This window comes from Ceratotherium simum, chromosome 5, assembly GCF_057802395.1.
Source record: "Ceratotherium simum simum isolate JZ-2026a chromosome 5, ASM5780239v1, whole genome shotgun sequence".
Lineage (NCBI taxonomy): Eukaryota > Metazoa > Chordata > Mammalia > Perissodactyla > Rhinocerotidae > Ceratotherium > Ceratotherium simum.
Window position 1 is genome coordinate 72,876,225 of NC_141904.1, and position 25,063 is coordinate 72,901,287.

At 36.1% G+C, this 25,063-nt stretch overlaps 1 protein-coding gene across 5 annotated transcripts in view; it reads right to left on the minus strand.

Moving 5' to 3' along the window:
* The window catches only part of CNTN3 (contactin 3), a 330,204-nt gene that overhangs the window by 38,513 nt on the left and 266,628 nt on the right, over positions 1–25,063 (minus strand). The gene's annotated exons all lie outside the window — the stretch shown is intronic.

The window sequence follows — 25,063 nt, forward strand, 5'->3', positions numbered from 1 at the left end:
TAAACCCTAAAAATAACGGTTGTCTGTAAAGACATTTGCTGACGTCCCCCAGCACCAATTAATGGAGCAAATGTATTTCTAAAAGCTCAACATCAAATCGTCCTCATTTTAAAAGAATGTAAAATCACGTTCATAAAATGACTAACTGCAGGCCAGTTTCATGCAGTAATAAAAACATGGATTGAAATAAAATGATTTGGAAAGCAAAGCTCTTTGAAAATGATTACTTACTGAAAAATCTCTAAAAATGGTACAGAAGAATAAGCAATAAGTGTTTATCTTATTAATTAAAAGGATAGTTCTATTCTTGGGTTTTCCTAATATCTGTTGAAAGATGGATTCTACTATCCTGCTTTTAGGTAATTTCCTAAGATCTCCTACAGGGTAATTTCTTAAATATTGCTTGCCCTCCTTAGGATTCCTAATAGGCTACATATTCTCTGTTGGTTAGATTGTATGGCTTGGGCCGGCCCTGTGGCTTGGTGGTTAAGTGCGCGCGCTGCGATGCTGATGGCCCGGGTTCGGATCCCGGGTGCGCATCGAGGCACCGCTTCTCCGTTCATCCTGAGGCCGAGTCCCACATACAGCGACTGGAAGGATGTGCAGCTACGACATACAACTATCCACTGGGGCTTTGGGGGGAAAAAGTAAAATAAATAAAATCTTAAAAAAAAAAAAAAAAAGATTGTATGGCTTGAGCCTGAATTTCTTAAGTACTGGGAGAAGACAGATGTGAGGTGATTGATGGCTGTAATTAAATGATAATGCAGAAACTGTTAAGTTTGCACATTTTACTTTCATCAAATTGAACTTTTTTCTTTCCTTCCCTCTTTCTCTTTCTCCTCAGGGTTATTTAGAAATGTATCCCCAGGACACAACCTTCAATGCTTGCTGACTTTTAGAAGCTCTTCAGGTTTTATGAGCTCCATACACTCACAGGAGGTTGATTATCATTTCTATAGAAATCTCTTATTTTCAGTGAAGTAAGAACTGTTACTATTAAATTTCATCAAGGGTGAGTTATTATCCTTCCCAGTGTTTATTTGCTTATTTTGAAAGCAGTTGGGTACAAGAGAATTGGAACAGGACTTAATTTATGTCCTTAGACACATGAATATACCTTTTAGGCATACTGGCTGGTTTTGTTTCTTGAAGGAGTAAGGAAGAAACTGATGTTGGACTTGTCATTTCTGTTCACTTTTGGTATTGATGTGTGAAGAGAGAAATAACTTAGCTAGCTCCTGTGAAAACCGAACCATCTTCCTGAAGAAATGGAGTTAGGCTCACCGTCAGGGAAAATATAATTTTTAATTATCTTTACACACTGTAGAGTGGAAAAAGGAAGCAATAAACTAAGAGACGTAGACAGTAGGAACCAGCTGTTTTTTTCAGTACCAACATGAAGTTGAGTGGATGAATACATAAATGGAAAATAAAATTTAATAAGAATTAAGAGGGATCCTCCTCTTAATTTTTTGTCTCTCTCAATAAAATATATTTGTATTGTTCCTCTTCTAGGGCTTTCTCCCTCTTACCCTATTTATCATCTTTTAATGAAGCAATATATAGAATCAAGATTCATCTTAACAAAAGTTCATTGTGAGCTTGCCGTATTAGATTCACTCAAGGGTAGATAAGTATCTAACGCATGGTCTCTGCTTGGGTTTAGGATATAAACGCAAGTCACGGCAACAGATATATTCATGTGAAACAAGTTATTTTTACAAATTTAGAAAGTTTATTTAATTAAGATTAAGTAAAATCACATGGCACCATGTGTAGACAGCTTCAGAATAAAAGAGACAGGTGATTTCAAGTCCTGCTGAGGACGTAGAGCAACTGGGACTCCTATTATTGCTAATGGAGTGCAGACTGGTGCAACCACTCTGGAAAACTGTTTATAACTATCTACTAAGGCATGACACATGCATAATCTATGACCCAGCAATTCTATTCCTAAGTATATACCCTACAGAGATGTGTGCATATGTTCACTAAAGACATTTACAAGAATGTTTGTAGAAGCACTACCCATAATAGCAAAAAAAAGGGAAACGACCTTAAGTCCATCACAATCAAGTAGATAAATAAGTAGCAGAACACCCACTTAAGGAAATACTATTAGGCCATGAAATAGATTGAACTATAACTACATAGACCAACATAGCTAAGTCTCAACATAAAAGTAATAAATAAATCAGATAGAAAAGAGCACAGGATACTAATCTATTGTGTCACAAATCTAGATCGTTGTTACCTTTGGAGGGATAGTTAGTACTGCAATGAGGCACCCTGGGGACTTCTGGGTGTGGGTTATGTTGTTTACTGATTTCAGGGCTGGTTACTTGAGCCTGTTCATTTTGTGAAAATTCACTGGGCTATACATTTATTATTTGTGCATTTTTGGACAGAATATAATGGCTCTCAAAATGCAGTTATTATTACATATAACCATACCTCTAAATGATCTACTTTAAATAGGATCATAGGCTGAAGTGGGCAACTAACATGATTGTAACTCTAAAGTCAAATTTCTTTCACAAGAATCGGACATTTAATAATAATAATTTAAAAGTGTTATTCATTAGAACATTCTATAATTTCTTATCAAGATGCAGTTGAGTATTCCCAGACATTTAGAAAAAAGATAAAAAAGGAAAAGGAAATTCCAAAGGGAAGTTTCACTTACATCAAACTAATTCTTGTCCCCATCAATTTTTCACTGTTGATGGTTAGAATACAGCTAATTACTGATTAACTGTGATAAAGGAGATAGGAGAGGAATGTCCAGAAAAACTCAAGTAAAATTAGCCAATTATACCCCAATAAATCTGAAAAAAAGAGAAGGGGTAAAATAGTACTCGATCCGATTATTTCTCAACATATTTATCAACAAAATTGCATCTAATATTTAGATATATTGAGAAACGTTTGTCATTCTTTAGAGTATAAAAATAATTCAAATAAAAAATTTAGGAACACTAATAAATCTTTGAATACATTCTTAGGAACACTAAGAATTCTTTGACTAAAAAATAGCTTGTAGTTCATTATCTGTTAAATTAGTTTGTTAGTCTTTGTATTGTTTTCCTAAACTCTCCTTTTCCCCCCTTCCCTCAAACAGAATGGAACTAAATTGGGAAGATGCAGAGTCAAAGTTTTACTTTTTCTCTCTGTCCATCCCTACTTCCCTTAAACCTCCCCCCTCAAAGCACAGCAGTGTAATTCTCAGTCTTTCCAGAAGGCAAGTCCCTTTTCTATGCTGCTGACCACAGATTTACTGGGAAATGAAGCTTTTGGCAGTGGGAGAGGCCTATTCCAATGGCTTACATGGGAGTTGAAGAAGCAGGAGCCATTTCCCTAAGTCACATGAATTTTAGTTCTTTCTCAAATGCCCTATCTTTTTAAAATAAGATCATTCACTCAAAACTGTTTATTAATTGCTGTACTTTAGTCACTGACAACAGTCCTTATGTTCATGAAGTTTACAGCTGAAAGACAGTCATGAATCAAATGACAACAAATCAAAGTAAAACTACAATGTAATGCAAACCCAAAGTACATGGAGGAATCTATGATTTTCTGGAGTTTCAGTGAATTGATAGTTGAGCTGAGATTTGCAGTATGAGTACAAGCTAAGGTCTCCACTAGGGCACTTAAACACACGCAGAGGCCCTAAGGCAAGTGAGAACATAGTCAGTCTATTTGGGGGTAGGGGGGTAGGGGATGTCAGGGGTATAATTAATCCACAAATTATTAATCTGTCTGCAGAAAACTAAAAGTTGATTTTGGGTTCATATTTACATCTTGATGACAATAAAATTTTTATTTTTTTATATTAAAAATTTTTAAGCTTTGTCAGAATTACTAGATTATCCAATTATTTGTTCATCTAACTATATAGATTTCTCCTAGGAAAAAAATCGTATTTCCAGAACATGTTATAGGTATGAATAGTAAATGGATTTATAAGCCAAATCATCTTTGAAATAAATGCTATGGGAAAATCCAGTGTGCACAAAATGAAATAGAAGAGGAGCTTATTAAGTTTTTCTTAGGTGATGACGCTCACGGAATTTTTCATGTAATTTAAAAACCACTTTGCACTGAAAGAAAAACACTACAAGATGTGATAACCATGCCAGGTGAAAATTAATAAGCAGACAGATCATTACTGATTACAGGTGGGCTGAAAGTACATTATGATATCTACTATATGCTAAAAATCAAGGTATGAGGTAAACCTTGGAACTCGGGAAACTTCCTGAACAGTGCAAATGTAGCATGAACTTTCAGTATAACAAATTATCAGCAAAAACTAATTCCCTAGCAAGCAATCTCGATGGAAATGCTGCCGCTGGACTGCCAAGAAGCATAATAATTTTCCAGCTTAAAGGAAAAAAATTCAAACATTTGACGGCTATTTGGAAGGCAAGGTTGCATAGGCCATCCTCCCCCTTTTTATCACTTTACACAGCCTGTTATTGCATAGGTTCCAATATTAATCATTTATCCCATCACTGGGTTGCCTTCCAAACCCTGACACTGCATATAAATCACATCCAGGTGCCTTGAAAACAGTCGAACCTGCTGGTTCCTTCTGGAACCTGGGTGGTGGTTTCCTCTGTGAAGGTCCCTGAAGGAAGTGGTAGTAGATAAGACTCACCTCTGTATTTCTAAACAACCAAATTAAACCTTGCCCCCCACCAACCCCAAAAGGCTGCAACAAGGTCACCTTCGTTACAAACGTGCACTGCTCACCCAAGGAACAGAAATAATTAGGAGCCACTGAAACATGAAAACAGGCCATAACACTCTAAACAGTTTTAATTTTTCTGACTAATTAACAATTTCATCTGAAATTGTCTGATGCCTGGTTGTCTGAACAGGTGATATTTAAGGCAGGTCATACGCAATCTGTTAATATCAAAATTTGCTCGACTTTCTTTGGTACCAATAAACTGGAATAATCATTCCGCTACAGGATTTAGATTCTCAGCTTGTCCCATCATAACTATTTTGAAAGAGTGACCCATAAAAGATGACAAAAACTTGGTCAAAGGCACTTCATGCATATCTTAGCTTGTGTCAAATGCTAGAGTCACACCTCCACAATATTTTTTTTTGCCATATCCTAGCACCAAATGCTCTATTATTTACTTAATTTTTTTCTTAAACTGATTAACTTTTTTAAACTTAAATTTTTATGGAAATTGATACGGAAAATGTATGTTTTTACCTTAAATGGAAAACTGCTGACCAAAATAATAGTTAACTGCCAAAATGCATATAGTGAGTAGAAAATAGTGCAAATAGACTCTGTCCAAAATAATGTAAATAGACGCCAGCTGGACATTTTGAAAGTCTCTGAGCTGAGACCTTTGCTCTCTTAATTAAAATGGGAGTTAACAAGTATTAGAGAATCATTAGTGACAAACCTAACACCATACTGAACCATGCTCCTTGACTTAACTTAAATGATTGAAATGAAATTGAAAATAGAATAGATCTCTCATTTGATCTTATTTAATATTGCCTATTGGGCAATCTTAACGATGGGGATACGCTCTGAGAAATGTGTCATTAGGCAATTTCATCGTTGTGCGAACATCATAAAGTGTACTTACACAAACCTCGATGGTAGAGCCTGCTACACACCTAGGGATCTATGGTACTAATCTTCTGGGACCACTGTCACATATGTGGTCCGTCATTGATGAAATATCATTATGCGACCCATGATTATAGTTCTCGATGCTGGCTGTACAATGAATTCATTTGGGGAGTCTTTAAAAAAATATATCAGAAATGCCTAGGCCACATCCCAGAACAATTAAATTAGAATGGACTAGAAAGAGGAGACCTCTAGGTGATTCTAACGAGCAGTTATGGTCAAAAATCATTAAACCTCCTAAGATTTTACACTCTTCATTTTCACTCCACTTAGAAATAAAAGGCTCAAGATAATCGCTCAGGTGTTTCTTAACTCTAAAATTCTGCAATTAATAAACACATGGAATAATCATTAAGTCAGGCTATTTATTGTTGGCTCATGAGCTGAGAACAGCACTCCTATACATATTTTAATCTTAGAAGATGAGTGAGAAAACTACTATTTATGAAACAGGTCCAATATGGGCTCATTTCCTCGACATTAGACTGTGGTGGTATGCTCATTATAATTTTTAAAACAATAGTTATCGAAATAATTCAACATGCAGGTAGATTTCTATAGATTAATACAGAAACTTATTGTTGGTCAGCTTAAATCACTCTAAGGATGACTCTGGATTGATGTGACAATTCTGACATAGAATGAAAGTATTTCAAGTCACAAGAGCCTACCCCAAGTAACAATTTAACTCGTGAATTAAATTTCATTTTTTTTTAACCGTCCTATCAGAGGTTTAAAATATAGTGAGAGTAGATTTGTCCCTTGTAGAATGATAAGACTAGTATTTAAGAAAAGGAATCCATTAATACGAAAGAATAAAAAGCAGTGTTTCATGGAGACTTGACCAACTTGTGCCAAATGTCGTATGTTTACTTCTAGTTCAAATTACTATTGCTACATAAATTACCCCAAAACTTAGTGGCTTAAAAAAAAACAGTGATCATCTATTCTGCTCAGGAATGCTCTGCTCTAATGTGAGCAGAGATCAGTGGGGGCAGCTTAACTCCGCTGTAAACCTCATCAGCGGGGGTGGCTTGATTGGGGACTGGCAAGCCCATTTATATGGCTGGCAAATTGGTGTTGGCTGTTGACTACGAATTCAGCCATACCTGTGGGCTAGGGACTTGGCTGTTGGCTAGGAATTCAGCCATACCTGTGGGCTAGGGACTTTAGTACCTCTTGAGGTACTCAGACTCTCCACAGTACGCTTGGATTTCCTCATATTATGGTGGCTGAATTCCAAGAGAAATTGTGCCAATGGAACAAGGTAGCAGTGCATGCATTTTTATGAGCTAGCCTCAGCAATTACATAGCCTCACTCCTGCTGTTCTTTATTGGTCAAGGCTGTCACAAAGGTCTACTAGGTTTCAAGGGAAGAGGCATAGATTTCACCACTTAGTGGGGAGGAGGGTCAACGTCATACTAAAAGAAGAGCATGTGGGATAAGAGATGTTGTTGCAGCCATTGTTGGAAAACACAATCTGTCACACCTCTCCAGATTCCTTCTGTACCTGCAATACTGCCTCTTTTTTGGGCAGCTGACCTATTTGGACTATATATAAAACAGTTCCCTTGCCCTTGGGTTCTTCCCATCAGGAGATCTAAGGGAGGGCAAACAGTAAGTTTGGGGTATTTATTCACCAAAATTCATCTTTGCATGGTTGTTCTGAGTGACTGTGCCAAGAACCCAAAATAGGCTAAAAAAAAAACCCAAAATCCTGGTCTAGACACTCTTCCTTTCACGTCAGTAGCCTGTGTGTGAGTCCAAGAAAAGACTCCCAAGTGGTCAGAGAGAAGAAAATTGTACCCTCTCCCAGGAGAGTTGCTCCAAAAGAGGTCACACTATATTTATTACAACAGCAGACTGATGTATTCCAACAGTTTTTGTGACACTTCAGAAGTGTCGATTTTTCATCTCAATGTCTTAATGAAGAGGATAAAGAAAGAAAGACTAGGTTTGATATCAAATATGACTATCATTAGACTATTTTTCTGGTAGAAAGTATGATCTAAAATTTTAAAGTCAGTATAAGAAAAACAATTTAAAAAATCAGAATGTTTACTGTAATAAAAAAATCTCCACCTAAAATTTCTGATTTTTGAGTCAAAAATTTTCAATTGGCCCAAATGAGCCATTTATTCTTCACTTTCTTATTCACCTTCAAATCAATTAAATGGTATAATTAAATATATTATGTCTTGCAAAGTAGAATGATTTTCTTTCTGAAATTGGAGCATAAAATCTAAGCCAGCATGAACAATTACAACTGAGTAATAAAAAGGCAAATAACCCAATTAAAAATGGGCCAGTCACCCTGACTTCTGGTTTTCGGTCAGTATTTAAGCAGCTGAGCATCACCACTCTGTCCTAACGGCAAGTAAAAAGCTGAACAAAGCAAAAATCAACAACTCTTCTTAGATTTGGCAGAGAAGTGGAGTCACAGAGAAAACCACTGCCTTGAAAACTGGAGAGACCAACAGGCAAATACAGAGAATCACAACTTACCGGAGCAGAAACTCACGAGCAGAAACTTCCACAGTAGCCAGTACTGGGGAAGAGAAACCTGAACTGTAATTGTTGAATTGCTGGAGGCTCAGTGTGGATAAGTCTGAGAGCTAAAACCACAGGGAAGTCTTAGGTGGTTCCCCACGCTTTTGTGAGTTTTACCTCCAGGTCCTCACAGTGAACAGTGGAGAAAAATCCCCTGGTGTTTCTGGCAGGGGAAGGGAAAAGGAACCATTTTGAAATAAGCCAGAGCATTCTGTTCTTTTTAACAAGGTTTGCCTTCAGGAGAAACTATTTTACCAGAGCCTATTCTGCTGAGGTTTTATCAGAACCTAATACCTCTTCCTGGGGGAAAGGAAATATCCAAATCTGGCTCCCTCTAGCCTTCCACAATGGGGAAAAGAAAAATACAACCTCCAGCCATCTTGTCTCACCAAACGAGTGAGGAAAGACAAAGAAGCATCAGTGAAGTTCATAGTCCCCGGGCACTGCTCACCAAAAGAATGAGACCTAGGGCGGGCGGACTCGGTGGCGCAAGCAGTTAAGTGCGGGCACTTTGCTGCGGTGGCCCGGGGTTCGCCGTTCAGATCCCTGGAGCGCACTGACGCACCGCTTGGCAAGCCATGCTGTGGCGGCCTCCCATATAAGGTGGAGGAGGATGGGCGTGCATGTTGGCCCAAGGCCAGTCTTCCTCGGCAAAAAAAGAGGAGGATTGGCAGATGTTAGCTCAGGGCCGATCTTCCTCACAAAAAAAAAAGAATGAGAACCAATCATAGGACTACAAAATGCTTCCCCTCTCCCCACACCTTACCACTACCTTAGTAAAGTCCTGTTTACTGCAGTTTCCTTCACCTAGTACGTCATGCCTGCCTTTCACCGAAAAATTACAAGGCATGTTAAAAGGTAAAACAACACAGTTTGAAGAGACTGAACAAGCATCAGAACAGGCATTAGATATGGCAGGAATGTTGGAATTCTCAGACCAGGAATTTAAAAGAACTATGATTAATATGCTAAGGGATTTAATGGAAAAAGTAGACAATACACAAAAATAGATGGATAATGTAAGAAGAGAGATGGAAATTCTAAGAAACAATGAAAAATAAATGCTAGAATTCAAAAACACTGTAACAGACATGAATAATGTCTTTGATGGGCTCATTAATAGATTAGACATGGTTGAGAAAAAAATCTCTGAGCTTGAAGATATGACAGTCAAATCTTCCAAAACTGAAAAAGACTGAAAAAAAAAAAAAGAACCAAATATTCAAGAACTGTAGGACAATTACAAAAGGTATAACATACATGTAATTGGGAATAGAAGTAATATTGAAACAATAATGACTGAGAATCTTCTCAAATTCATATCAGACACCACACCACAGATCCAATAAGCTCAGAGAAAATCAAGCAGGATAAATACCATAAAAACTACACCTAAGCATATCATATTCAAACCTTAAAAAATCAAACATAAAATCTTGAAAGAAGTCTGAGGTAAAAAACACTTTACCTATTGAGGAAGAAAGATAAGACTTATATCCACCTCTCCTCAGAAACCATGCAAGCAAGAAGAAAGTGGAATGAAATAGTTAAAGTGTTGAGGAAAAAAATCCACGAGCCAAGAATTCTGTACCCTGAGAAATTATCCTTCAAAAGTGAGGGAGAAATATACTTTCTCACACAAAAAAATATTAAGGAAATTTGTTGCCAGTACACCTGCCTTACAAGACATGTTAAAAGTAGTTCTCCAGAGAGAAGGGAAATAATATAGGTCAGAAATTTAGACTTCTATAAAGAAAGGAATAGCATCAGAGAATAAATAAGTGAAGGTAAAATAAAACTTTTTATTTTTCTTATTCTTAATTGATCTAACAGATAACAGTTTGTTCAAAATAATAATATCAAAAATGAATTTGATTATGCATATATATTATACATAATGTATATACATACATATATACATATGTATACATTATATATATGCTTATATATGGATCTGTATAAGTAAAATGAAAGACAGCAATGATACAAGGGACAGGAGGAAGAAATTAGGAATATTTTGTTATTATAAGGTACTTGCACTACCAGTGAATCGGTATAGGGTTATTTGAAAGTGGAACTGGATTAGTCGTAAATGTATATTGCAAACTCTAGGCTAGCTACTAAAAAACAGTAAAAAAAAAACGTATAATTGATATGCTAAGAAGGAGAGGAAATGGACTCATATAAAATGCTCAATTAAAAGCACAGAAGGCTGGGGGCCGGCCCGGTGGCGCAAGCGGTTAAGTGTGCATGCTCCGCTGCAGCGGCCCAGGGTTCGCAGGTTCAGATCCTGGGCGTGCACCGACGCACCGCTTGGCAGGCCATGCTGTGGCGGCGTCCCACATAAAGTGGAGGAAGATGGGCATGGATGGTAGCCCACAGCCAGTCTTCCTCAGCAAAAAAAGAGGAGGATTGGCAGATGTTAGCTCAGGGCCGATCTTCCTCACAAAAATAAATAAATAAATAAAAATAAAAGCACGGAAAACTGAAAAAGTGTGGAAAACAAAAATAGGAACAAAGAACAAGGGCAACAAATAGAAAACAAGAAATATGGTAGATATTAATCCAACTATATCAATAATCACCTTAAATGTCAATGGCCTAATTATATCAATTAAAAGAGAGATTGTCAGAGTGGATCAAAAAACAAGAACCAATTATATGTTGTCTACCAGAAACCCAGTTAAATATAAAGACACACAGGTTAAAAGTAAATAGATAGAGAAAAATATACCAAGCTAACATTAATCAAAGAAAGAGGGAGTAGCTATATTAATTTCAAACAGAGTTGACTTTAAGTAAGGATGGTTATCAAGGATAAAGAGAGGAATTTCATAATGATAAAGGGGCAATACTCCAAGAAGATATAACAATCCTTAATGTATATATGCCTAACAATAAAGCACCAAAATACATGAAGGAAAAACTAATAGAACTGCAAGGAGAAATTAATGAATCCACTATTATAGTTGGAGAATTTAACACTCCTCTATCAAAATGGACAGATCCAGCAGGTAGAACTGAACGGCACTATCAATCAACTGGATATACATTACTCCATCCAACAACAGCAGATTATATACATTCTTAAGCTCACATGGAACATTCACCAAGATAGACCCCATTATAGGCCACAAAGCACACCTTAACAAATTTAAAAGAATAAATATCATGCAATGTCTGCTCTCAGATCACAATGGAATTAAAATAGAAATTAATAACAGAAAGATAGCTGAAGATAGCTAGAAAATTCCCAAATACTTGAGATTAAACTGCACACTTCTAAATAAAAGATAGGTCAAAGAAGAAATCGCAAGAGATTTCTTAGAATCCTAGAAGATTCTTCTTCTAATCTCAAAAGATTAAAAATATTTTGAACTAAATATAATGCAAATACAGTATATCAAAATTTGTGGAATGCAGAGAAAGCAGTGTTTAGAGGGGAATTTCTAGCATTGAATGCATATATAAGAAAGAAGAAAGATATAAAAATCAGGGGCCGGCCTGGTGGTGTAGCAGTTAAGCTAGCATGCTCTGCTTCAGCAGCCTGGGGTCCGTGGGTTCAGATCCTGGGCGTGCACCTGCACACAGCTCATCAAGCCATGCTGTGGTGGCATCAGACATACCAAATAGAGGAAGATTGGCAACAGATGTTAGCTCAGGGCCAATCTTCCTCACCAAAAAAAGGAAGATATAAAATCAGTAACCTTAGCTTCTACCTTAGAAAACTAGAAAAAAAGAAGAGAAAATTAAATCGAAAGTAAGCAGATAAAAAGAAATGATAATAATTAGAGCAGAAATGAATGAAATTGAAAACAGAGACTCAATAGAGAAAAATCAATGAAACCAGAAACCATTCTTTGAAAAGATTAAGATCAATAAAATTGATCAGCCTGTAGTCAGGCTAGCTAAAAAAACAGAGAGAAGAAACACAAATTACTAATACCAGAAATGAAAGAAGAGAAATCACTACAGATTTCATGGACATTAAAAGGATAATAAAGGAATACTATGAACAATTCTATGCCCACAAATTTGATAACCTAGATGAAACAGACCAAACCCCTGCAAGTCACAAACACATACAAGAAGAAACAGACGAACTGAACAGGCCTATACTATTAAAAATATTGAATCAATAATTAATAATCCTGACAAACAGAAAGCGACAGGCCCAGATGGGTTCACTGGTGAATTCTACCAAGCATTTAACGAAGAAATTACAACAATTCTCTGCACTCTCTCACAGAGAATAGAAGCTAAGGGAATACGTCCTAACTCATTCTATGAGGTCAGCATCACCCTAATAACAGAAACTAGACAAAGACATTACAAGAAAAAAAAACTACAAACCAATATCTCTCATGAACATACATGGAAAAGTCCACAATAAAGTATTAGCAAATCAAATCCAATAATGTATAAAAAATTATACAACACGTGGGATTTATCTGAGTTATGTAGGGCTGAATCAATATCTGAAAATCATTCAATGTAATCCATCATGTCAACAGGCTAAAAAAGATAAATCACATTATCATATTAGTAGATGCAGAAAAGCATTTGACAAAAAAAACTCCCAACCTATTCATGATAAAAACTCTCAGTAAACTAGGAATAGAGGGGAACTATCGCAACTTGATTAAAAACATCTACAAAATACCTACAGCTAACATCATACTTAATGGTCAGAAACTTGAAGCTTTCCTGCTAAATCAGGAACAAGGCAAGAATGTCCATTCTCACCACTGCTGTTCAACATTGTACTATAAATTCTAGTAATGCAACAGGACAAGAAAAGAAAATAAAAGGTATATAGATTGGGAAGAAAGAAAAAAAACTGTCTTTTTTCTCTGATAATATGATCATCTATGGAGAAAATCTGAAAGAATAAACAAAAAAACGAAATCCCTGGAACTAATAAGCAACTATAGTAAGGTAGCAGGATACAAAATTAATATACAAAAGTCAACTGCTCTCCTATATACCAGCAATGAACAAGTGAAATTTGAAATTAAAAACACATTACTATTTACATTAGCATCCAAAAAAATGAAATACTTAGGTATAAATCTAAAATACACATAAGAACTATATGAGGAAAACTATAAAACTCTGATGAAAGATATCAAAGAAGAACTAAATAAATGGACAGATATTCCATGTTCATGGATAGGAAGATTCAATATTGTCAAGATGTCAGTTTTTCCCAACTCGATCTATAGAGCTAATGCAATCCCAATCAAAATCCCAGCAAATCAATTTATGGATATTGAAAAACTAAATCTAAAGCTTATATGGTGAGGCAAAAGACCCAGAATAGCCAATTCAATATTGAAGGAGAAGAACAAAGTTAGGGAATTGACTCTACCCAACTCAAGACTTACCATAAAAGTGCAGTAATCAAGACAGGGTGGTATTGACAAAAGAACAGCCAAATAGGTCAATGGAACAGAACAGAGAACCAAGAAATAGACCCAAATAAATACAGCCAACTGATCTTTGACAATGAAACAAAGATAATACAATGGAACAGGGATAATCTTGTCTATAAATCATGCTGGAACAAGTGGACATCTACATGCAAAAACTGAATCTAGACACAGACTTTACACCTTTCACAAAAATTAACTCATAATGGATCACAGACCTAAACGTAAAATGCAAAACTATAAAACTCCTGGAAGATAACATAGGAGAAAACCTAGATGATTTTGAGTATGGCAATGACTTTTTAGATGCAATATCAAAGGCACAATCTATGAAAGAAACAATTGGTACGCTAGACTTCATTAAAATTAAAAACTTCTAGCTCCCTGAAAGACAATGTCAAGAAAATAAGAACTCAAGTCACAGGCTAGGAGAAAATCTGATAGACACATCCAATAAAGGACTATCACCCAAAATATACGAAGACTCTTAAAACTCAACAGTAAGAAAATTAATAACCTGATTTAAGAATGGGCAAAAGACCTGAACAGACACCTCATCAAAAAAGTATACAGATGGCAAGTAAGCATATGAATATATGTTCAACATCATATGCCATTAGGGAATTGCAAATTAAAATAATAATGAGATATTACCACACCTATTAAAATGGCCATAATCCAAAATATTGACAACACCAAGTATAAGCATGTGGATCATCAGGAATTCTCATTCGTTGCTTGTGGGAATGCAAAATGGTACAGCCACTTTGGAAGACAGTTTGGTGGTTTCTTACAAAAGTAAACATACTCTTTAGTACAATCCAGCAGTCTCGCTCCTCAATATTTACCCAAATGAACTGAAAACTTATGTCCACACAAAAACCTGCACACAGATGTTTGGGGCAGCTTTATTCATAATTGCCAAAACTTAGAAGGAATCAAGATGTCCTTGAGTAGGTGAGTGGATTAACTATAGTCGATCCAGTCAATGGAACATTATTCAATGCTAAAAAGAAATGAGCTGTCAAGCCATTAAAAGACATTAAAGAAACATAAACGTATATTACTAAATGAAAGAAGCCAATCTGAAAAGGCTACATACCATATAATTCCAACTATAGAACATTCTGGAAAAATACAAAACTATGGAGATAGTAAAGATTACTGTTTGCCAAGGGTTTGGGGGAGGCAGCAATGAAGAGGTGGAGCACAGAGAATTTTTAGGGCAGTGAAACTATTCTATGTGGTACTATAATGATAGATACATGTCATTATACATTTGCCCAAATGCAAAGAATATACAATACCAAGCGTGAACTTTAATGTAAATTATGGACTTTGGGTGATAATGATGTGTCAATATAGGTTCATGGATTATAACAAACGTACCACCATGGTACCAGTTGTTCATAGTGGGGTAGACTGTCTCTGTGTGAGGACAGAGAGTATATGGGAATTCTTTGTACTTTGCAGTCAATTTTGCTGTGAACCTAAAACTGCTCTATAAAATAACATTTATTAATTTAAAAAATGGGCCAGTCATAAAGGACTACATATTTTATGATTCCATTCATACAAAACGTCTGAAGGGGCAATCATATAGATAGAAAGTCGATTAGTGGTTGCCTAGGGCTGGGATTGGGGAGGTGGGAGAGGTGGGGGGTTACAGTTAAGGTGTGTGAGGTCTCTCTCTCTCTCTCTTTTTTTTTTTTGGTGAGGAAGATTGGCCCTGAGCTAACATCTGTTGCCAATCTTCCTCTATTTTGTATATGGGATGCTGCCACAGCATGGCTTGATGAGCAGTGTGTAGGTCTGCACCTGGGATCCGAACTGGTGAACCCAGGGCCACCAAAGCGGAGCACATGAACTTAACCAGTATGCCACGGGGCCGGCCCTGAGGTCTCTTTTTAAAGTAATTAAAATATTCTAAAATTGATTTTGGTGATGGATGCACAATTCTGTGAATATACTAAAAGCCATTCAGTTGTACACTTTAAATGGTAGAATTGTATGGTATGTGAATTATTTCTCAATACAGCTGTTAAAAATAATCTAAGCCAGCATGAGTAAAAGATAATGCTATGATCAGCAGATAGCATTTTCCTTCTCATTTAGTTTGATTTATTTGTTCATTTATTAGATTTACTAGGTTTACCCCTATTTTTGACATGTCCCCTCTTTCAAGATGTGTTCATGAAACTTGAATGTATTCATGACCTGAAGCCCTGCCTCCTTTTGCAAACAAAACAAAACAAAACCAAAATTATAAACTCCTAGCTCTTTCCACCAATCGACATGAGCTTCCAGAGATGAGATTTTTAAAATCTCATCTGCAAGTAAGTATCTGTTATGGATATTTACAATTTGATGGATCTGAAGGAATTATAAGCAATATCAAATGAAATATTACTGACTCTCATAACTTTTAGAGATTTTAAAAGGTATTTGTACATAACTGTGTTTGGATTTTCACATGCTGGTATATACACGATCACATTCACAGGTATGTAAACATACATATTAATATCTCTTTGGTGGTAGCTTACAGTTTGCAATTGGCTAACAGGAGGAGTGGGTCCAATAGTGGAATCCCAGTACGTCCTAAGATCAACAACAAACAACAGATGCCCCCTCCCCAGGAAAAAAAGTCAACTCCTAAGAATTAGAGTGATGCAATTTTATTGAAATTTGTGGGAAATCAAGATGAAATTCACAGCAAAATCTCCCTGAAGTTTTCTTTAAATATCTGCATCTCCCCCAAAGTTTCTCTCTCAGTGGCACTAGCCTCTCTAATGTCCTCAAATTTTCTTTTGTAACCCTCTCTGAACATTAGTTCTAAAATCTGCCCCATATCCCTCTTCAAATTCCCACAGCTTGTATATCCCATTCAACCCATAAAAAGTTATGAAAACTCTTTGGAAAAGAATATAGATTTTTTTGACTATATGAAAATGAAAAGTTTTATGAATGACATAATAGTAAACGAAGTTAACAGAAAAGTCTTTCCAGCACACTAAACTAAGATATAATTAATAACTTGAATACATAAGGACCTATTACAAATCTATAAAACAAAAATTCTGAATTCCAATAGAAGAAATGAGCAAAAGACACAAATTTGCAATTTATGGAAGAGGGAGCCTATATTGTGAGACAGGAAATGGCCAGTGCATACTGTGAGTTTGTGTCTAAGTGAAGGATTTTCCGCTGTGATCTCAGGAGAACACAGTCTAATGGATACATGAAATAGACGATATGAAAATCTGATATTTGCAAATGTCAGTTTCATTACTTTGTCTCTAGCAAAACATAGGTCTTATCTAGCTGATGTTTGTCTGGAAACAGTTTGTATTTTGTCTTTGTAACTTTTGAGTCATTCTCTATTGCCAGATTGAAAAAAAAAAATTTAGCATTCTTCTATATAGTAACCCAGGCAGCTGGGCTTTTGAGAATGTTTCTAGCTAGAAATAAAAAGGTAATTTTTTCTCTCTCTCTTTTCTGCAGAAGTAATCTTGTATTTCACAAGAGTCAGCATTAAGCCCTCAATTTACTTGATTTGGAGGAGTCAGTTATAATTCTAAATCTTTCTTTAGTATCCAAATTACTAATAAGCAAATGGAGAGATTCTCAATCTCATTATTAATCTGAGAAATGAGAATCTGGTGACAATGAGATATCACTTAACCATCTGTTTGAAAAATTTCTTTTTGAAAATCAAGGGAAAAAACCACGTGTGTGGGAAACAATTCGGGGAAACAGGCACCCTCAGGTTCTGCTGAGGGGAACATAAACTGCTGGAGCTTTCCTGGAGAACAATTTAAAAACAACGCTACCACTAGCGCTAGTAGTAGTAAGAGTAATAATAACAACAACAGCAACAGCTAACACATGTTGTTCTAAGTACTGTATACATACCTCTAAGTAAGGTAATCTTATCACCTCAGTTTTACAGATGAGGAAACTGAGGCAAAGGAAGATAAAGATCAACAGTTCATAAGAGAATGAAACAGCTTTCAAAAACTGGAATTCTAAGCTCAGATTTTTTAATGCTGAAACTATATGTTTATAATTCCAGTCAGATCCAACAATTCCATACCTGAGCAAATACCTCCCAAAACTCTGGGAATTACTCAGAAGGTGTCATTATTCTTCTTTCCAAATACTATTAACTATTCTTTTCCTTACCTGGTTTCTTACTCTAAACACTCTCAGAATTATTTAAACTGGAATCTAATTGTTAGTTATTTTAAAACCATGGAAAAAATCTAAGAAAAATTAAAAGCCTTACAATACACAGCTGTTTTATTTCATCTAGGCATACTGATTTTTTTTTCTTTTTTTTTTATTGGTGAGGAAGATCAGCCCTGAGCTAACATCCGTGCCAATCCTCCTCTTTTTGCTGAGGAAGACTGGCCCTGAGCTAACATCCATGCCAATCTTCCTCCACTTTATGTGGGACGCCACCACAGCATGGCCTGACAAGCGGTGTGTCGGTGCGCGCCCGGGATCCGAACCTGGGCCGCCAGCAGCAGAGCGCGTGCGCTTAACCTCTACACCACAGGGCCAGCCCCAGGAGTACTGAATTTTTATAATTCTTTCCCTCTCTCTATATATCCATCCATCCATCCATCCATCCATCCATCCATCCACTCACCTACCTTAAGAAAGTACTGTAGTTGAATTTATTCAGGCCTCACGTACTTGTGGAAATTATTAACATGTATTTTATCTTTTGAGGGAGTTTTTTTGTCCCATTATACTTTCTTATGGATTACTGTTGATACATAAAAATGTCATGACTTTTTGTAAATTTATTTTGTCTCCAAATAGTTGACTGAAATTTGATTATTTAAAATTTTAGAGTTGATATTATTAGGTTTTGAGTACCTGAAATTCATTTTGTCCTCAAATAACGGTAATTTTGTTTTCTGATTTCCAAAGTTAGACCATTTATTCCTGTTCATATCTTACTGCATTGGCTCAAAAATCTCCAAATGGTTTTCAAGTACAGTTGTCCCTTGGTATCCGTGGGGGACTGGTTCCTGGACCTCCTCCCCCCACAGATACCAAACCCATGGATGTGCAAATCCCTTATATAAAATGGCACAGTATTTGCATACAACCTATGCACATCTTCCCACATACTTTAAATCATCTCTAGATTACTTATAATATCTAATACAATATAAATGCTATGTAAATTGTTGTTATACTGTATTGTTTAAGGAACAATGACAAGAAAAAAAGTCTGTACATGTTTAGTACAGATGCAACCATCATAGGCCTTTTGATCCACGGTTTTTGAATCCACAGATGCAGAACCCATGGATACAGAGGGCCAACTGTAATGGTATTTTTGTGTATCCTTGTCTTGTTACCGATTCTTGTTACCGATTTAAATAAAATTATTTTGGGTATTTCCCTTTAAAGATATTTTTGGGATGGGGATAAAGTATTTTACTGTTCCTATAATAGGTCATTGATTTTACTGAATGTCTTCTAAGTATCCATTGTGAATATTGAGGTCTATTTTATTAGATTTATTGATACGATGCATGCACATTTGCTAGAATAAACCCTAATAGTTTATGAAGGGTTATTTTTTAAATATAATGTTCAGTCTGGTTTGCTAAAATTTCATTTAGGTTTTCATACCATATTCATGAAATTGATTTATATCTATTAATTATTTGCTCTCTTGCCAAGTTTTGTTCTCAGGAACATGCTAGCTTTATAAAACAAATTGAAAAGATTTTTAACTTTTTATGTTGTCCAATAGTTTATATGACAGAATGTTTATCTGTTTCCTGGCAACATGAAAAAAATCTACCAGTTAATTTATCTAGCCCTGGAATCCTATTTTTTTGGGAGGGATGGTTATTGATTTACATGTTTTCATCATTATGGATCTACTTAGGTTTTCTATATCTTGTTAATTTTGATCATTTATATTTCCCCCCACATTCTCGATTTAATTGGATTCCATTTACTATATATGACTTGAACATGGAATGCTCTATTTTTTTATATTTCTTTCTTATCTATTATATTCTTTCTCACTTCTAATTTTAGTTTTTTTATCTTTATTACTAATTGATATTTTCTAGAGTTTATCTATTGCTTTTTGACATTCCATCCATGCCATTTATTCTTCCCATCTCCTTTCTATATACAGTCACGCATCATTTAACCACTGGGATACGTTCTGAGGATTGCGTTGTTGGGTGATTTCATCCTTGTGCAAACATCCTAGGGTGTACTTACACAAACCTAGATGGTATTGCCTACTACACACCTAGGCTATATGGTACTAATCTTATGGGACCACTGCCATATATGCAGTCCATCGTTGACTGAAATGTTACGTGGCACGACTTGTTTTGTTATTTTTTCTTTTGTTTTATTATTTTTCTGTCTTAAATTTTACAAGGGTGTGAAAAGAATGAAAAGGAATGTGTGTTTTCTATTTGTAGGATAAATGTTTTATATATTTCTGTTACTTCCATTACAATATACAGTTATGCGCTGCATAAGGACGTTTCGGTCAATGATGGACTGCACATACAACTGTGGGTCCATAAGAATAGTATCATATAGCCTAGGCGTAGTGGTTATACCATCTAGGTTTGTGTAAGAACACACTATGATTTTTGCACAATTACAAAACGGCCTAACAACATATTTCTCAGAATTTATCCTCGTCATTAAGTGACGCATGACTGTAGTATCAAAACTGTCTTTTTCTAATTTTTTGGCAAATTGATCTGTCAATGGTTGAAAAACAAGCTCTCAAAGACTACACAACAATTTTGTTTCTCATTTTTCTCTTTGTTTTTGACTTGATATATTTTAACGGTGCATTATTTGGAGTATTATGATTCATGATTATTATACCTTCACGGCAGAGCAAACTTTTTCCAAAATAAATTTAACCTTTTTACTCTTAAGGTCTGCTTTGAATTGTTACTATTATTTTTGAAGTTAACACTTGTTACTTTCTTTCTTTGTTGCATTTGACTAATAAATATTTGCATATCTTTTTATTTACATCCTTTTATTTATAGCCTTGAATTTTGTTGTAACTGTGCTGTTTTTATGGGTTTTAGTTTAAGTTACATGTTACTTGGTTTGACTTCTGCTAGTCTTCTTATAAATTTAAATCTTACAGGGTTTCCACCAGGGGTGGATTTGGACCATTCATCTTAGCAAACATTGTACTCGATAAACAGCCTTGAGATACCAATAACACTTTAAGTAGGAACTGAGCCTCTACATGCCTGGTTGAGCAAATGATGACTTGGGAATTAAACTCAACTTCAACTGTTTTGTGCATTTCCCTTTTTCCAACAGGCATAGGAGAATCCTTGTTTTTCCATCCCCAAATAGCATTGTGGGAGGAATGGGCTTCAGGGAAGTGTGTTCAAGATGAATAATGATAATTCCTCTGGTCTACTCCCCAATTTATGGGCTCATTACTGGGTATATTCTCTTAATGATCCTTCCAAGTCAGCTGATGTTTTGAATTTGGACAAGATATAAAATTTATAAGACAGTCCAAGTGAGAGATGTTTAAAAACTCAGAGTATCACCACAAGTGATGTTTGGACTAAGTGCTTTGCCTCAGATCTATATTAAAAATGCACATACAACCTTTTATATACTTGTGTATTATATTATTTGCAGACTTTTAGTCCTCATACCCAAATAATTCTATAAAATACATCAAGTCAAAGTGACCATACTATATTATTACACACAAAGGATTACTTTCAAAGATATTCTTTTCTACCTCCGAGAGCTGGGAAATGCAAGTGTCAGGCTCACAAGCAGCTGCTGTAACTAGAGTGAGACTGTGGCCTGTGGGAGATAAATCATATTGACGCCAACCAGTTAAATGAATGGCAGATTGGTTGTCACTGCTAAACTTCTCATTGCTTCCAGTGACTTTTATCCACACACATTCTAATTCATCATGGATACAATTCCACAAAACGTTTGTAAAGCTGTACAGTGTGGCTCTCTATATTCTTCATTTCTAAAGTGCCTGCACCACATCCAGTTTATCAAGGCATGTTCACTTAAACATCCTTACAATATACAGTGAACTCTTGGTGTGTTCAGTTTCAAAAGTTTTTATCTACAGTGAACCCCCATCATATCATATTAGGTCTAAATCCAAAAGTTAGCTTATAATGCAAGTCAGAATTATTCTTGAATATTCTTAAAATCATACTTAAATTGCCAGGCTCTAGATCCATAAGTACCAGCCAATAATGTTCTTTTGTTTATCTTGGACTATGGGCTATTATCTCCTTTTCCCTGTCAGTGGAAGCCAAGGTATATTTAAAAGTAGAGAAAGAAAAATTTTATACTGGGGTGAACGATGGAATCTCTTTCCCTTTTCTCTTTCTTTCTCTCTTTTCTTGGCTGAGTTCATGGAGTGGAATTCTGTTCGTTAAATATGAGTATGATAGAATGCTACCATATACATATTGCTGGGACTGTGTCTCTTCTTATAACTACACATACGTGAAATAAAATTGTATACGTGTGAGTACATACATTCTTACCTACATATACACAACTGTAAATAAAGATAGCTATACTAAGGAAAAAGGAGAGAGAATAGTGTTCCAGGAAGCAAGAGCAGTGCATGCAAAATTTCGTGGTGGGAAGGAACATGGCAAATAATAAAAACTGATGTGAAAATAGACCAGAAAATGAGAAACAGTAAGTTAAGTGGCTCAGTCATGGGCATCAGGTAGTAAGTAACAGAACCTAGGAGTCATATGTTTCTGAATACAAATGCCCCGCTTTTCTAATCACACCACACCGTGCCTATAACTGAGACTTGCTTGGCAAACAGCAGACTTAAGTGGCATTCTTTTACTGCTGATTTATTCATACGACTTTGATTTGTCCCACGGGCACAGGCTGAAGCTTGTCTTTGGACACACACGTCTCCTTTGTGATATGTCAATTTGCTTTAGACACTTGGTTTGATAAGCTTTTCTGAATATACAACTCTGTGCGGAAACCTGTGACTAGAGTCACCACACTCCTTTGGCATGATGTTCAAGTGTACACAATAGATCTGATTTAAATCGTTGGAGCTTTTTGAGCTTATGGATTTTTCCCAAAAGGTGTGTGTGTGTCTGTGTTTTAATAACAAATGAGTATTGAATACCCAGTAGTGTCCCAATGACAACTGGCTGAACCAGTTGAAAGCTATGAGTTAGATTTTCCATTTTCTTAACTACTCCTCTCCTTTTTAAAACATGGTTCTTCCTATCCACATTTCTAGGCAACTTTGCCACTTTCCAGCCTCCTCACTCACATTCTGCTGCTTTTGAACACAGTTGACATACCTATAAACATACTGGGATAAAAGACAAGCAGACTTTCTAGGTATTAATGTGAATGTTGCAATGAATACACAATCAGAGGACAAGAGTTGTTATATGATTCTCTTCTCATGCAACAGAAAAGCAATTTACTTAATTGCCTATGCTTAAGGGTAATGTCATCTTGTATGACTTACTATTTTATACTGATGGGAGCACATTAAGTTACTACTGGCACAAGCCAATAAAAAAATTCATAGGCCATGAACTTGCTTGTTAGAAGAAGAACAGAATTGGAAAGTGATAGGATTAATTTATGAAATTTCATGTTTTAGATACCTGACTCCTATAGAGATGACTTTATACCTTATGTAGAACTTATCAGTAAAGCAGTTACCTTATAATTTCAAATATTCTTAACTCCAAGCCCCTCTTACAGAAAACAGCAATCTAGCTCAGTCTTAGTGAATGTCTCTTTGAGGATATTAAAATCAAACTACTTTGTGTTTTTAGTCTTTCAACATATATTTCTTTAGCATTAGCTAAGATGAAGGGCACTGTATTGGATAAAATATTAACAACAATTTAAAATCCAGCAAATAAATCACAAACACAATTCTCTACATAATACAGCAAAGGTAACTAATGTTTCAAATCAAATTCTTTATCTAAGAATTAAAGTTAGGATCAGAGCTGAGTTAGAGGACAAACCTTTTACAGATTGGATAAGGCGTCTTTATGAAGGTAACATTCTAAACTTTTCCCTTTCCCTTGCCTTCTCTCCAAGGACACGCAAATGATAAACCAAGCATGGAGTAAAGAGTGGGCTGAGAATACTGACATATGCCTTTTCCTGTTGTGAAAGAAGAAATTAGTGACTTTAAAAAAAAGGGCATTTAAAGCAGTAGTGAAAGAAAAGCTAATGGATCGTAGCAATTGATAAAGTTCTTGAAAGCCTTGAATCAGAACAATTAGGAAAACTAGAACTTCTAAAACAGAATAAGCCAGATGATAGGAAATAGAAATGACACTGAAATTGTACTTAATTGTGGCTAGGTATTTAAACGTTTCCACTTTTTTTCTTTAAAAGACCATCTGTATTAGGTTACTAGGGCTGCTGTATTAAGGTTACTGGGTGGCTTAAAACAATAGAACTTTATTCTCTTACAGTTCTAGAGGCCAGAAGTCTGAAATCAAGGTCTCTCTCCAAATCTCTAGGATAGGATCCTCCCTTGCGTCTTCCAGCTTCTGGTGGCCCCAGACACTCCTCGGCTTGTGGCAGCATAAGTCCAATCTCTGCCTCCCTCTTCTTCTCTCTGTGTCTGTGTCTTCACGTGGCGTTCTCCTCTCTGTGTTTGCCTGTGTCCAAATTTCCCCCCTCTTATAGGGACCTCAGTCACATTGGATTATAGCCCATCCTACTCCAGTGTGACCTCATTGTAACCTAACTATACATACCCGCAACAACTCTATTTCCAAATAAGGTCACAGTCTGAGGTACTGGTGTAAAGGAAAAACTCTTTTGTATCTCCTCTACTGTCAACTACTAGACTCACACTCAGAACATATCATGCTTCTGACACTACATGTGTGTCTTTTCCACATCAAGCAATTCTCCAACACCAGTTCTGACACTGTCTACCTGGAGTTAGCATCAGACCCCACAAGTTAAGGGCTCAGTCCCACAAGACTGCCCCCACTTCAGACACCAATTGCAAGTCTCAGATTGTCACCTGTACTTCTGACCGACTGCCTATAAATTGGGGTTCCTATGACCCTCTCCTTAGATTCAATAATTTGCTAGAATGGTTCAAAGAACTCAGGAAAACACTTATGTACATATACAGGTTTATTATAAAGGACATAATTAAGGTTAAAGATGAACAGCCAGATGAAGAGATATATAGGGTGAGGTCCAAGAAGGGTCCTGAGTTCAGAAGCTTCTATCCGTGTGGAGTTGGGGTGTGCCACCAACTCAGCATGTAGATGTGTTCACCAACTCAGAAGCTCTCTGAACCCTGTACTTTTGGGATTTTTATGGAAGCTCCGTCACAGAGGCCTG